Below are 14,266 nucleotides of genomic sequence, written 5' to 3' on the forward strand. Positions count from 1 at the left end.
TGGCTACAAAGAAATTAGATCTTGAGCTATCAATAAATTAACATTAATTAGTAGTTACTCTTCAATGCAGATGTGGTATAAGCATGAATAAAGAGCTCAGAGCACTGTAATTTTCATATCAGAAGTGATTGAAAAGGCATTAGGTTAGTTCAAATGTATTTGTTCTCTACCAAGAGGAGGTGAGGAGGAGGAGGTAGAGGTGGTGATTGAAGGGTTAGGAGAAAAGGATGGGATTTACTAACCTCATGTGAGAGTGCAATCTCAATTATATAACACTTTTTCCTTCTTACTTCACTGGAACATGCTAGCCACTCATCTTCCAAATCTATTCCTGAACCAGAAGGATGGGCAGACACAGACAGCATCTTTAAATTAGAAGGGAACTGCTGAATGGCCTTGTTGTTTCAGGAAAACACAAATATTTACATGCTCAGCTCCTTGTACCTGAGCATCAAGGAGGGAGACATGATGATAAGGATAAAGCCTAGATTGGCTGACTGGGACCATTGCATTTTGGAAGCAGAGTCATTAGTTTACAATTTCATACTCATGAATGTAGATTCTTTTCAGATAGTGCTTGTACAACAGTAAGATAAATCCTTGCCTTCACTGCATTGCTAGGTTGGGAAGGCTGGAGGACCAGCAGAGTATAAAGAACACCAGATTTGTTGTTGGGAGACAGGTTGGGTCTTGCCTCTGTTATTTACCAGTTACATGACCCAGAGGAAGTCATCCATTCATTCCTTTATTACTGGTTGGGCAAATATATATTGAATTCCTGCTATGCTGTTCATTGGATTATGCACCAGGATAACAATGAGACATTATTCTTGTTTTCATTAGCCTCAGAACTTTAATCACTGCCACTAATAGTTGACATTTGTTGAGTCTGATCTATGTAAATTATGATACTAAATTCTCACAATATTCCTGAGACAGTTATTATTATCCCCATATTGTCAATAGGGAAACTGAGGCTCATATAAGTTAGGTAAATTTTAAAGGTCATGGAACAAGTAACAGAGCTAAGAATTTAGTCCTGAGCCTTAAAATTTAACCACAGTACTCCAATGTGCCTGTTGGCCTGCTAATCTGAAATGTAGATACTGCTATTTAACTAACTGTATTTCATAAGGTTTTGTGGAAATTTTTAGTAAACTATAATATGCCATTAAATGCATTCAATTCCTATTACAGGTCAACTGAATGGTGGAGTAGAAATAGCCCAGGAGTGGATAGTCCTCTGTTCTGCATTTAATAAATTGTGTAGCACAGGCAATCACCACAACTCTTTGAGTCTTCCTTGTATCAGGTGGCAAAATGGAGGAAATTATAGCCACTGTCTTTCTTGAAGATGGCTGTAAGGGTCAGAAGAATTTGAGCATATGAAATGTTGTGTCTGATATAAACAGTTGTGAGAATTTAAGCTTTTTTTTTAAATCAACATAATATAATTACTTAAGTTTTAATAGGCAAGAGGAACAGTTATATGGAACAGAATAACACAAGATATTCTACATGATAACTTTATGTTTATTAATTCTGAGCATCTGAATCTTGACTTCCAAGAAAGTAAACAGTCATGGCACTGTCTCACAAAATGTTAGAGTCGCCACGTAGGATGCATTCAATGCCAGTTTCCAGGTCCTTCCATGCAGTTACTCTAGTCTGCTGACTCTAGACTGTGCTACAGGAATCTAGGCTTTAAGAGACAGCCCTGCCTTCGTTAATTCTGATTCAGGAAGAACACAGACCACACTCTGTGAACCTTCCATCTTATTTAAGACTTTCTTTTTACAGTTTGGACATGGGAGTGCCTGGGCTTCTAGGAATCACCCTTCCTAAAACACTCTCTAGGAAATAAATTGATTGAGTCAATAAATATTTATTGAGTATGTGCCATATGCCAAGAAGTGTTTCTGCTACTTGCCCTGGTAGAACTGACATTCTATAATAATAGGGGGAGATGGATGGTAAAGCGATAAACACGTGAATGAATGACACAATGGGTCTGGCATTCAGGAAAGGCAGGAAATTAAGCAGATAAGGGGATAGAGAGTTACAGGGGGGGCCACGTTCCTCGTAAAGTGATGTTGAATAGCAACATGAAGGAAGTAAGAGGGGCTCTGCAGGTAACTGAGGCTAACTTTGGGGAGAGGAATTAAATATGAAAGTTCTGAGACCCAAGTGTGTTTGGCATATTTGGAGAACAGGATGGAGGACACAGGCTAATTCACAGAATGTAAGGGGTACACACCATCGTTATTCCCAGAAGTGAAAATTTGCACCTGCTCCTAGCTCCCAATTTCTTCCCCTGGCATTCAGAGCCCTCTTCACTCTGGCTCCAGTCTCCGCTTTAATCTTTTCTCAACTATTCTCTCTATTTAACACATGTTCCCTGGTCCAATGAACCTCCCCTGGCTTTGTATGGCCTCCATCTCTCTGGGTCTCTCCTGCTGCTGGGGCTCCCTGACTTCTTCTAAAGCAGTGGTTCTCAACTGTGGGTAGTTTTGTCTCCAAGGTGCATTTGGCAATGTCTCCAGACTTTTTTGGTTGCCTTTGCTGGAGAGACAGTGAGTAGGGAGAGGCCAGGGATAAGGCTAAATATCCTATAATACATAGGACTGCCCCTGCAACAAAGAATTATTTGGGCCAACATGTCAATAATACTGAGACTGAGCCACCTTGATCTAAGGCCTCCTCATTTTTCAAATTCTGGACCACTTCTGTGCAGTTTCAGAAGCCCCTTATCCTAACCCTACAGAATTTTCTCTCTGAATTGTGTGGATCTTACATACTGCATTTCATCATATCTATCCTGACATGACTATGTGCACAAGGTTGGGAATTATACAGCATCAGTTCTATCTGCATCTGTCATCTTAGGTACATTATTTAACTTTTCTGATGCACCTTTGCCTTATCTGTAAAACAGGACAAATGCATTGTTGGGAGGACTAAGTGAGTCAGGGTGTGTAAATCCCTTATCATAGTACCTAATGCAGGGTCTAATAAACCATTATCATGATAATGGTTATTATGATAACCATTAACTCATTTCCTTAGCTGGTTTGTATGGCTCTTACATGCAACCAGTAATTATATGTTACATTTATTTCCTTTGTACTTCCGTGTGTCTCCAAGGCCAGATGAATTAGAGTTGTTACCAGGGGTTTTTTTTGGTAATTGTGAACTTTGAGTAAGTCTTCGGTATCTTCTCAAACAATGGACTCCAAGGCTGGGAGCACAGGGTAAGTGCATCTCCTTTTGAGAAAATAAACTCCTCACTTAGCTCAGTGCACCAACTCTTCCAGCTTACCAAATACTGATTCCTGATCCTGGACAAATCCATCACTAGGGCTGCACCTGGGTTTCTGGGGATAGCTTTTCTCCTTTCTGTGTTAAGATAGGAAAGATAGAAAAAGAATTGGTCAGAATAGAGGTTAAGCACAGGCTGAACCCGATAAGAAACAGGATTGTGTGGGCATTGATAGAGGAAGCAGGAAAGAGAAGTGATAACTGGTCTGAGGACAGGATGAAAGCTGTTCATTTAGAGGATATAATCCTCTGTGTGCCCCCCTCTTTTGAAATAAACAACCACTGGTATAATTTCAGTAGACTTGAATATGTGTCTCTCTCCCAGTTCTGCTTCTGAGTAACTTGCTGATTTTCCAACTTGCAATCCAGAGATCAGAGCATAAGACAAGGCAAGCAGAGGCTAAGGTGTTTGTGTAAGCACATACACATTACTTCACTGCCACCTAATTTGTATTTCAAGTAAGTCAAGATTTTAAGCCTCTGTTAAACTGAGAGAGACTTACAGAGCCCCAGACAGGAGCAGGGAGCTGTGGGTTTCCTCTTTCTCACTCTAACACAGGGCTTCCAAGAGGCATCAAGAAAGGCTGGGCTTTTTTTATGGGCACAAACAGAGTCTAGAGGGGCTGATGGAGATAAGAAAAGGCCTCTGTCGGTGGAATACCTATGTTCTAACTGCAGTGGCTTTTTTTCCCAGTTCTGAGAACATCTTTCTCTTCCTCCTTCAGGATCTTTCCCCTTCTTCCTGGTCCACTTGCTTTTGTTCAAATCCTGCTGATGCTTCAGTAACAAACTGAACATCTCTTCCTTAGGGAAATCTTGCCTCACTGCCCCTGCCCAGGTGGTTTTCCTCTCATTCAATTCCAGAGGCCCCTTCTCTGATCCTCTCTAAGGTTTTACCACAGTTATAAAAAGGATAAATTCTGTTTCCCTCCCTATCTTGTAAACTCCAATAAGAGTCGTGACCAAGAGTGTCTTGTTCATCTGTCAATTTTCTGTGCTCACAACAGTGCCTGGAATAGGGTAGCCTCCCAATAAAAGTTTATTGAGTGGATCAATGAAGTCGAAGTTATAAGTGTCGGGTTCAAGCCCAACTCTGTCATTGACCTGCGGTGTGACCTTGAACAAGTGTTTTCACAGCTCCAGATCTTTTATGTGCATGATTCTATTTAGTTCTCACCATAGCCCAAGAGGAGACACATTCTATTTGTTATCCACATCTCATAGATGAGAAAACAAAGACTCAAAGAGGTTACATATTGGGTCCAAGTTTACGAAGTATTCAAGTCACCAACTCATAGTGTCACTTCCATTTACCTACCTGTAATGTGAAGGTGGAAAGCTAGAGAACTTCTGAGATTCCCTCCTAAGTTGTATTTCTTCCAAGTTTTCAATTCTAATTTTAAACTGACACTAGTAAGATAGAGTGACTTGAGGTGCAGATGGCTATAGAAAGATTATATGCAGAATCTAAAAAAAATGCTGGACTCAAGATTGTGTGTGTGTGTGTCTGTGTATTTTTGATCATTTATATGAGTATCACCATATGTATGACTGGGATTATATCTTGTAAAATAATCTCTGAGCCTCATGGTAAAACAGTAAAAAGAATAGATCTTCCTAGAAGCATTTTTAGAAAATATTTTATGGGAAAAAGGTTACACTGCTGAGCTAATAAATGATTTAAAGAAATTTGTATAAAAAGCATAAGTAGAGCCATAGACATAGAAAACAAACTTAGGGTTACCAAAGGGGAAGGGGGAGGAGGATAAATTAGAAGTTTGGAATTAGCGTATATACATTACTGTATATAAAATAGATGACTAGCAAAGACCTACAGTAAAGTACAGAGATCTATATTTAATGTTTTGTAATACCCTTTAAGGTAAAATAGTATGAAAAAGAATATATATATACATATACATATATATACACATATACACACACACACACATATATATATACACACACACACATATATACATGTGTAACTGATTCACTTTGTACACCTGAAACTAGCCAACATTATAAATCAGGTATACTTCAGAAAATTAATATTTCCCCAGAAATGATCATAATGATCTAGGTCTGTGTACATGAGGGCCCGGGAACAGAGAAAGGAGAAGGTTCACTGATAAAAGGTGATGTGTCTGTTCTTGTTCCAGTTTATCTGACAAGCTAATTGACTCCAGCAAGCTTTAGCAGCTGGCATAGCACTTGCTTTACAAGATTTGATAAAGATCAGATAGCAGTCAATAGTACGCCAAAAGCTAATGATACCTTCTGAATGTGGCATATCATTTATAGTCACTCTCTCTCTCTCTCTCTCACTCCCCTTCCCCTCACACCCATATTTTTTGTTTCTTTTCTCTGGGATTCCTTGCTTTTTGACAGCAAAGCAAATGAGCTATGCCCAGTATAGAATGAAAGTACAACTCCTGTACCTTGCTCTGCTCACTGCCTCGGTTGAATTGTGCATGACTTCCTAAGAACTGGGAAAGACTTCGGGTGTGAAGTGAGAAACATGCAGTCTCCAGCTCTTTTGATGGTCACCATCTGACTTTGGAGAAGTTTGAATTCAGAGAGACTGTTGTAAGCAAAGATAGCAATGATACCAAGGGGCAAAGTGACAATGAGCCACCAGGAGAATGGGCAACGAGGACTTCCCTTGTATTTCGAGGGCTTGCATCAGGGGCAATGCGGAAAGCAGATCATGAGAATGCTGCTAATGCTGTGGATCCCTTCTCAGCGCTCTCATTATTCCTGTGACCTTGACAAACTCCCTTTTCTGGACTCAGTGCTTCCTTATCTATGAAAAGAAGATAATGGAGCATCGCAGGGGTTCACAGGCTTAATTGTTGTTTGCAGAGAACTTGGAGAGTCTTGGATGAATGGCACAATCAAGGTGCTGTGCAAAATACTATCATTTTGCACGTCAGCAAGATGGCTTACACCTGCCACGGTATACTGGGAGAGTCTTAATCAAGGACTTGCAGTAGGTGGAGGGAGGAAGATATAGGAGTCTGGGGAATGGCTATTAGATGGAGCTCATAGTTTTTCAGTCCAGTTGCCCATACTTCATATTTCATATTATTCCTAGCGTTGGCTACTGTGACAGATTAAAGATAGACCACAAATTCTTAGATTCTCTTGCAAGCAAGAAGTATAGTCTGTTTCCCCTTCACTTGAACCTGGACTGGCCTGTGAGCACAGCAGTCAAAGCAAATGTGAACCGATCCACTTATGTGCCTGGTCGTGCTAGTTCTATTACCCATTTAGAACTTCTCAAAGCCCCATGAGGTAGTGATCAACTCCATTCTACAGGTGAAGACACTGAAGCACAGAGAGGCTTGAATCCATGTATGAATCATATTTAAACTATTTAAATATGATCTAAGTCATATGCATGTGTAAAATACTATGAAAAATGTCATGATTATCATTGTTATAAATGCTGAACAGCGTGAAATTGGTGGTTGCCTCTTTAGCCTAAACTTACAGCCAAAAGTGGCACTGTGTTAGGCCCTCTCTGGTTGCAGTACGCATCTTGTAACAGATGTGCTTCACCCTGGCAGGGGGCTGACAAGATGAAAGAACATTGCTCCCAGGCTGGCAAGGTGGGCAGAGACAAGGCAGAAGGAGATGGGAAAAAAAAACCCCAAAACGAAGGTTAAACCATCTGAAGATTTCCTAGAGCAAATGCTTCTCTTTCCTGCTGAATATTAGCTGGCATTTAAAGAAATGGCATTTAACTATGCAATTTCTATATAATAAATTGTCTTGCAGCTGGTACTGTACGTTTCATATCTTTTTAAGAACTAGAGCAATATGTTGGTAGAATAAACACAGTTGTAGTTGAGCATGTCAAAACTGAGATAGATATTAAGTGCCTTGCGTCCTGTTGTGTGTACCAATAGGAGGTATTAGAGTCACTTTTACTGATTATAGTAATAACTGCTGCTCTTGAAATGAACAACCTCGCTTATAAAAAAAATCATGAGTATTATTAGCTTCTTTGCTTGACAGTGGTTCCTCATGCAATTTTAATGTTTTAATCTGGAAAACTCGTTGACATTTCATGTTGGAAGTATGTGCAGCCCCATGTTGCAGTGAGGACACTTAGGAATGAGAGCATGTGAAGATGGTGGATGAAGAGGGTGGGGCTGGGGAGGATGGAGTTAGGGAGCATGGAAGTTATAGCCAGGCAGAATCAAATAGTTCAGAACTCAGCTCTTTACACTTATAAATAATGGAACCTTAGGAGGGACTAAAAACTAACTAACACTTGCATAATGTGCTATCATTTGCCTAGCCTTTTGCATACTTTCTTTCACTTAACTTTGGAGTTTATTCTCCCCATGACAAATATATAAGGTGACACACGGGAAAAAATATGACATTCCTAAGTTCATACCATTAGGTCCCGGGAGATCCAGGGTTTGAACGTCTGTTTCTGACTTTAAAATTTTTGTTTGTCATATTAAATTTTGCTCTTTCTGAGGTAATTACTATTTTGTTTCATTCCGTGACAGGGAATATAAACCAAAAATTTGGTCTTTGAATCCAATGATATTGCTAGTGGTATTAATGTCAGATTAGCTGACAAAAATAATGTAGTTTTATCTTTCCAGAACTGTATTTAATACTCTTGGTATTCATTCACTCATACATTCTACCAAAATGTATTTAATATCTATTATGTGATAAATGCCTTGTTAAACATTAGAGTTACTATATTATAATCAAGATAGTTATTAAGCTTTTATAATCTTGAAAATGAACATATATTAGCACTATGCAATGTAAACTGATGCATACTTATTTGGAGGGCAATTTGAAAGTATCTTAGAATCTGAACACACAAATTCTTAAACCAGGAAATTTCACTTCTTGCTGTCTGTCATAGAAAAACACTAGCATGTATGCACAAATAGTCACATGTGAGCACAAAGAGACATATATAAGGGTATACATTATGACATAATTTATTACAGCAGAAAGCAAAGCAGCATAAATGTTCCATAGGGAAAATAGGGAGTATGGCTAAATAATCTATTAGAATAAATACAAATGGAAGAATAATATGCAAGAAATTTAAAATTGAAGCAAACCTGTATACAATGATATATCAAGATTTCCAAAGTTTACTGTTGTATGAAAAGAGAAAAAAATACTTACAATAGATAGAAATGATGTTTTTAAAAATCAGGGAAACAATAATATCTAGTTGTCTATTTATCTATCAATCAAGAGATAGATATAAACATACAGAGATTCAAAAACACAAATATACACACACATACATTAATGTGGTCTAGAAAATTACATTCCCTACCAATGGTTACCTCTGTTTGGTAGGGGGAAGGGTTGGAGAGTGAAGATAAAAGTAATAGGTAAAGGTTTTTGCTTTATCTGTACTTTTTGAATTTTTTACTCAAAGAACTAAAATTGAAACAAAAACTATTTCATCTCATATGTTAAAGAGAAGAATACATTTCTCAGAGATAACAGGCAAATATAAGCTCCATGTCTTACTCAGTTTGGGCTGCTATAACAAAGTACCCAATGAATATAGTAAAGTTGCAAGATATAAAATTAACACACAGAATCCTCTTGCATTCCTATATACTAACAATGAAAAAACAGAAAGAGAAATTAAGGAAACAATACCATTCACCATTGCAACAAAAAGAATAAAATACTTAGGAGTATATCTACCTAAAGAAACAAAAGACCTATACATAGAAAACTATAAAACACTGATGAAAGAAATCAAAGAGGACACAAACAGATGGAGAAACATACCATGTTCATGAATTGGAAGAATCAATATTGTCAAAATGGCTATTCTACCCAAAGCAATCTATAGATTCAATGCAATCCCTATCAAGCTACCAATGGTATTTTTCACAGAGCTAGAACAAATAATTTCACAATTTGTATGGAAATACAAAAAACCTCGAATAGTCAAAGTAATCTTGAGAAAGAAGAATGGAACTGGAGGAATCAACCTGCCTGACTTCAGACTCTACTACAAATCCACAGTCATCAAGACAGTATGGTACTGGCACAAAGACAGAAATATAGATCAATGGAACAGACTAGAAAGCCCAGAGATAAATCCACGAACCTATGGACACCTTATCTTTGACAAAGGAGGCAAGGATATACAATGGAAAAAAGACAATCTCTTTAACAAGTGGTGCTGGGAAAACTGGTCAACCACTTGTAAAAGAATGAAACTAGAACACTTTCTAACACCATACACAAAAATAAACTCAAAATGGATGAAAGATCTAAATGTAAGACCAGAAACTGTAAAACTCCTAGAGGAGAACATAGGCAAAACACTCTCCAACATAAATCACAGCAAGATCTTCTATGACCCACCTCCCAGAATATTGGAAATAAAAGCAAAACTAAACAAATGGGACCTAATGAAACTTAAAAGCTTTTGCACAACAAAGGAAACTATAAGTAAGGTGAAAAGACAGCCCTCAGATTGGGAGAAAATAATAACAAATGAAGAAACAGACAAAGGATTAATCTCAAAAATATACCAGCAACTCCTGAAGCTCAATTCCAGAAAAATAAATGACCCAATCAAAAAATGGGCCAAAGAACTAAACAGACATTTCTCCAAAGAAGACATACAGATGGCTAACAAACACATGAAAAGATGCTCCACATCACTCATTATCAGAGAAATGCAAATCAAAACCTCAACGAGGTACCATTACATGCCAGTCAGGATGGCTGCTATCCAAAAGTCTACAAGCAATAAATGCTGGAGAGGGTGTGGAGAAAAGGGAACCCTCTTACACTGTTGGTGGGAATGCAAACTAGTACAGCCACTATGGAAAACAGTGTGGAGATTTCTTAAAAAACTGGAAATAGAACTGCCATATGACCCAGCAATACCACTTCTGGGCATACACACTGAGGAATCCAGATCTGAAAGAGACACGTGCACCCCAATGTTCATCGCAGCACTGTTTATAATAGCCAGGACATGGAAACAACCTAGATGCCCATCAGCAGATGAATGGATAAGGAAGCTGTGGTACATATACACCATGGAATATTACCCAGCCGTTAAAAAGAATTCATTTGAATCAGTTCTAATGAGATGGATGAAACTTGAGCCCATTATACAGAGTGAAGTAAGCCAGAAAGATAAAGAACATTACAGCATACTAACACATGTATATGGAATTTAGAAAGATGGTAACGATAACCCTATATGCAAAACAGAAAAAGAGACACAGAAGTACAGAATAGACTTTTGAACTCTGTGGGAGAAGGTGAGGGTGGGATGTTTGGAAAGAACAGCATGTATATTATCTATGGTGAAACAGATCACCAGCCTAGGTGGGATACATGAGACAAGTGCTCGGGCCTGGTTGGCTGAGAAGACCCAGAGGAATCGGGTGGAGAGGGAGGTGGGAGGGGGGATCAGGATGGGGAATATGTGTAACTCTATGGCTGATTCATGTCAATGTATGACAAAGCCCACTGAAAAATAAAAAAATTTTAAAAAATTAAAAAAAAAAATAAATAAAGAAGACAATGGGGGGGGGGGGGGGAAACACAGTACCATAAACTAGTGGCTTATATTAATAAACTGAAGAAATTTATTTCTCACAGTTCTGGAGGCTGAGTCCAAGATCATGTGCCAGCATGGTCAGGTTCTACTGAGAGCCCTCTTCTGGGTTACAGACTGCTGAGTTTTTGTTCCATCCTCAGAGGAACAGACAGCTCTGAGGAGTCCCTTTTACAAGTCACTAATCACATTCATGAGGGCTCCATCCTTTTGATTTGTTCACCTCCAAAGGCTCTACCTTCTAATACCATCCTACTGGGATTTCTGCATGTGAATGTTGGGGGACCCAAACATTTAGCCTATTACATTATAAAATATTTAGCACTGTCACATATGCATAAAAACAGAGCTTCACTGTAGACCTGAAACAGCCTCCTTTTTAAAATCCTCTCATACCTAAATGGACAGAAGAAAATGAAATTCATCAACAATATATTTGTTGGTTTTCTCATAAAAGAAAACTATTTTCTCATTTTAAAAGGTAAGCTTTTTTTTTTTTTAAGACTTGTACATGTAATTTTGGAAGTTGATTGGAGGTTGTATGAGTTTAACTGAGCTGTGTTAATTATGCTCTTCTTGGAGCGACATCATGATTTCAGATGTGTATGTGTGCTTAGCCAACTTCAGTAGCTTTTTGGAACTTCAATGAAATATGATTGATTTAACATAGAGACTTACCTCTGCTCTTTCCAAAATATCACATTAAAATGACTAAGTAAAGTAAATATATAAAAACATAAGTGAATTTAGCATCAATGGAGGTACACCACACAGGTCACCTTTTCAGAGGACCAGGTGTGAGCAGCGTCATTGGCTGACAGGCACTGGCTTTTGGACCCTCAGATGAGCCAGGTCACGCACACTGACCATGCTCCCACTGGGGTGCTCCCAGACGCTCACTGTGCATGGCAGGGGAACTAGAGCCAGGCCATTTATGCCCCAAGCAGGACTTCTCTCATGGATTTCTTTACTTGGACATTCCCCCTCGGCCTTCATTAGACCTGCACTATATTCCAGTGCTCTTCTTCTTTCTTTCTTTTCTGATGCTCTTCTTACCCAATCCTCCTTCCTACTCTCTCTCCTTTTGGAGGGATCAGAATCCCATCACAGTCTAAAGCCTCTCCCAACCTCCTCTTCCTCTCTCTCTTATCCTTTACTGATTTTCCCTCCAGTCTTGCAAGTCTAGCTCCATCTTGTCATCTGCTTCTCAGAGGACCTGAAACAATGTGTAAACAAGATTTAGACCCCCAACAGCAATGAGAAGGCGAGAGGGGATTCCAGTAGACTTCAATCACAGTTAGGAAAATAGGAAGTAGGTAAATGAGTGGTAACTGACTTCACAGAGTGGAGAAAGCTGTAAACTCTCTGCCATGGAGGTTGGAATAGAAAGCATGCGATTCAAGCTGAAGAAATCTAGTAAGACTGGATTTGGGAGCATCATGTAGATCTCAAGAGTGTGATTCAGAAAGGAATTAACATCAAGGGACTAATGGAAAGTCTAAATAAGGAACAATTATAATAGACCACAACACAAGATCCTTCACACCTCCCAGCCAAGGAGAGACGTTTAACCTCTTGGAAAAGTTACAGCAGAAAGTTTCTCTACCTCTGGGGCGCCAGGCACAACTAAGACAAAATAGAATGTCTGCCTAGGTGAGATCTTAAGGGGTTCTGCTACTCTCTTATCTTTAGGTTTCCAGAATGCTAGTACCAGGCTTATATAATACAGATGGGAGACTGCAGTCTTTCTCTTTGGAGAACTTGTTTATGAAAAAAGTAGTGTCTGACATCAAGGGGCCCCACAGGGCCTTTGCTTACTCACTCTAATGCTCCAGTCAGTCACACAGAGTTTTCTATCAGCTTTTTAATGCCTCTTTCATAGGTACTGCTGAACAACCAAGATTAATCAGACATGAAAACATTAAACAAGGAAATGGGGGCGGCGGTAGAATGTGAGAAAGACAGAGGCATGAGAGAGAACAAAGTAAAATCTAAATAAACCCAGTCATGACTATGATTCTTAGGTAGCAGGAGTAGCAGTCGTGAAACAAGAATAAAAGAACTTTTAAAGGAGAAAGAGGTATTAGAAATGGAAACTATTTCTATTAAGAAGAAATCATTATTTTACTGGAGGAGCATGGAGATCAAGTTATGGGGTCCCCCCCCCACCATAAAACAGAGCAAAAACAGACAATGTGAGAAAATATTTACGAATTGGACATTCAAGGAAAAGGACTAACTCCTGATATCAACAAGTTCAGAAAGAGAGGACAGGTACGCTGAGGAGAGGGAGTTAGTACAGACAACAAAAATAGGAGGATTTCACAGAAAGGAAGCAGGTATGATATTTCAGGTTGAAAGTTTCCCCTGAGAACCACATGTAACAGTGCAAGACCCACATGAAGGCTTTAGAGCATCTGGAGTAGAAAATGTGCACAGCTTCCAGACAGAAATTGGCAATGATTTGGGTTGAAGCTGCTCACCCACGAAATTGGAAGTTAGATGACAATGGAAGATACTTTTAAAATCGTCATCGATAGTAGCTGAAAACCTAGAAATTGCATATCCAATGAGACTACAAGTGAGTGTAAACTAGCAATATCTTTAGTGAAGCAAAGTCTCAAAAATTTGTATACCAAGCATCATTTGTCAGGGAGTTATTGGAGAATGTGCTCCTCAAATGACACAGTAAATCAAGGAAAAGATAGACAAAACAAAGAAGAGGGTCCAACAAAACAGGAATTCCCAGGTGATGGAGAAAGAAATATCAGTGCAACATCTCTAGAGCAAGATTGGAGAGTAACTGGCTGAGGGAAAACTGGGGAATGGAGGGCTTCGGGAGGGCTTCTCTCCAAGAGAAAGAAACAATGAATTGGGTAAATTGATATGTTTGACTCTATCGAAGATCAGAAATTTGGGGGAATACGTGGAAAGCTGAGAAAACAAAGCAGCAATTATTAACTTCTAGAAACACTAATTTTGTATCAGAGAAGAATTGTAACTAAAACAGTGTGGTACAACTGTTTTATAGTTTATAGAATCATAGTGATGTGAACACTGCTATTGATGAGACTAAGAGCTATTATATGCTACTAAGGGGTGGATGGCAGGAAGGTAAATTGGTATGGGATGAAAGAGGATTTCAGAGAATGAAATCATCATCTCTTTTAGGAAATCAATAAATAACAGTAAAAGTGGGAAATAAATCAAGAATGGCAGTATAAGCATTTTCCTCATAAATAACATAAGAAATATTTTGGGTATTTGAAAGTGGCTACTTGTTAGGAGCTGGAATTGGAGGAGAGAATGGTAGAACTTGAGACAGCTCTTTTTATGTATGAGCTTTGT

The sequence above is a fragment of the Muntiacus reevesi genome, chromosome 1 (assembly GCF_963930625.1).
Source record: "Muntiacus reevesi chromosome 1, mMunRee1.1, whole genome shotgun sequence".
In the NCBI taxonomy this organism is placed as follows: domain Eukaryota; kingdom Metazoa; phylum Chordata; class Mammalia; order Artiodactyla; family Cervidae; genus Muntiacus; species Muntiacus reevesi.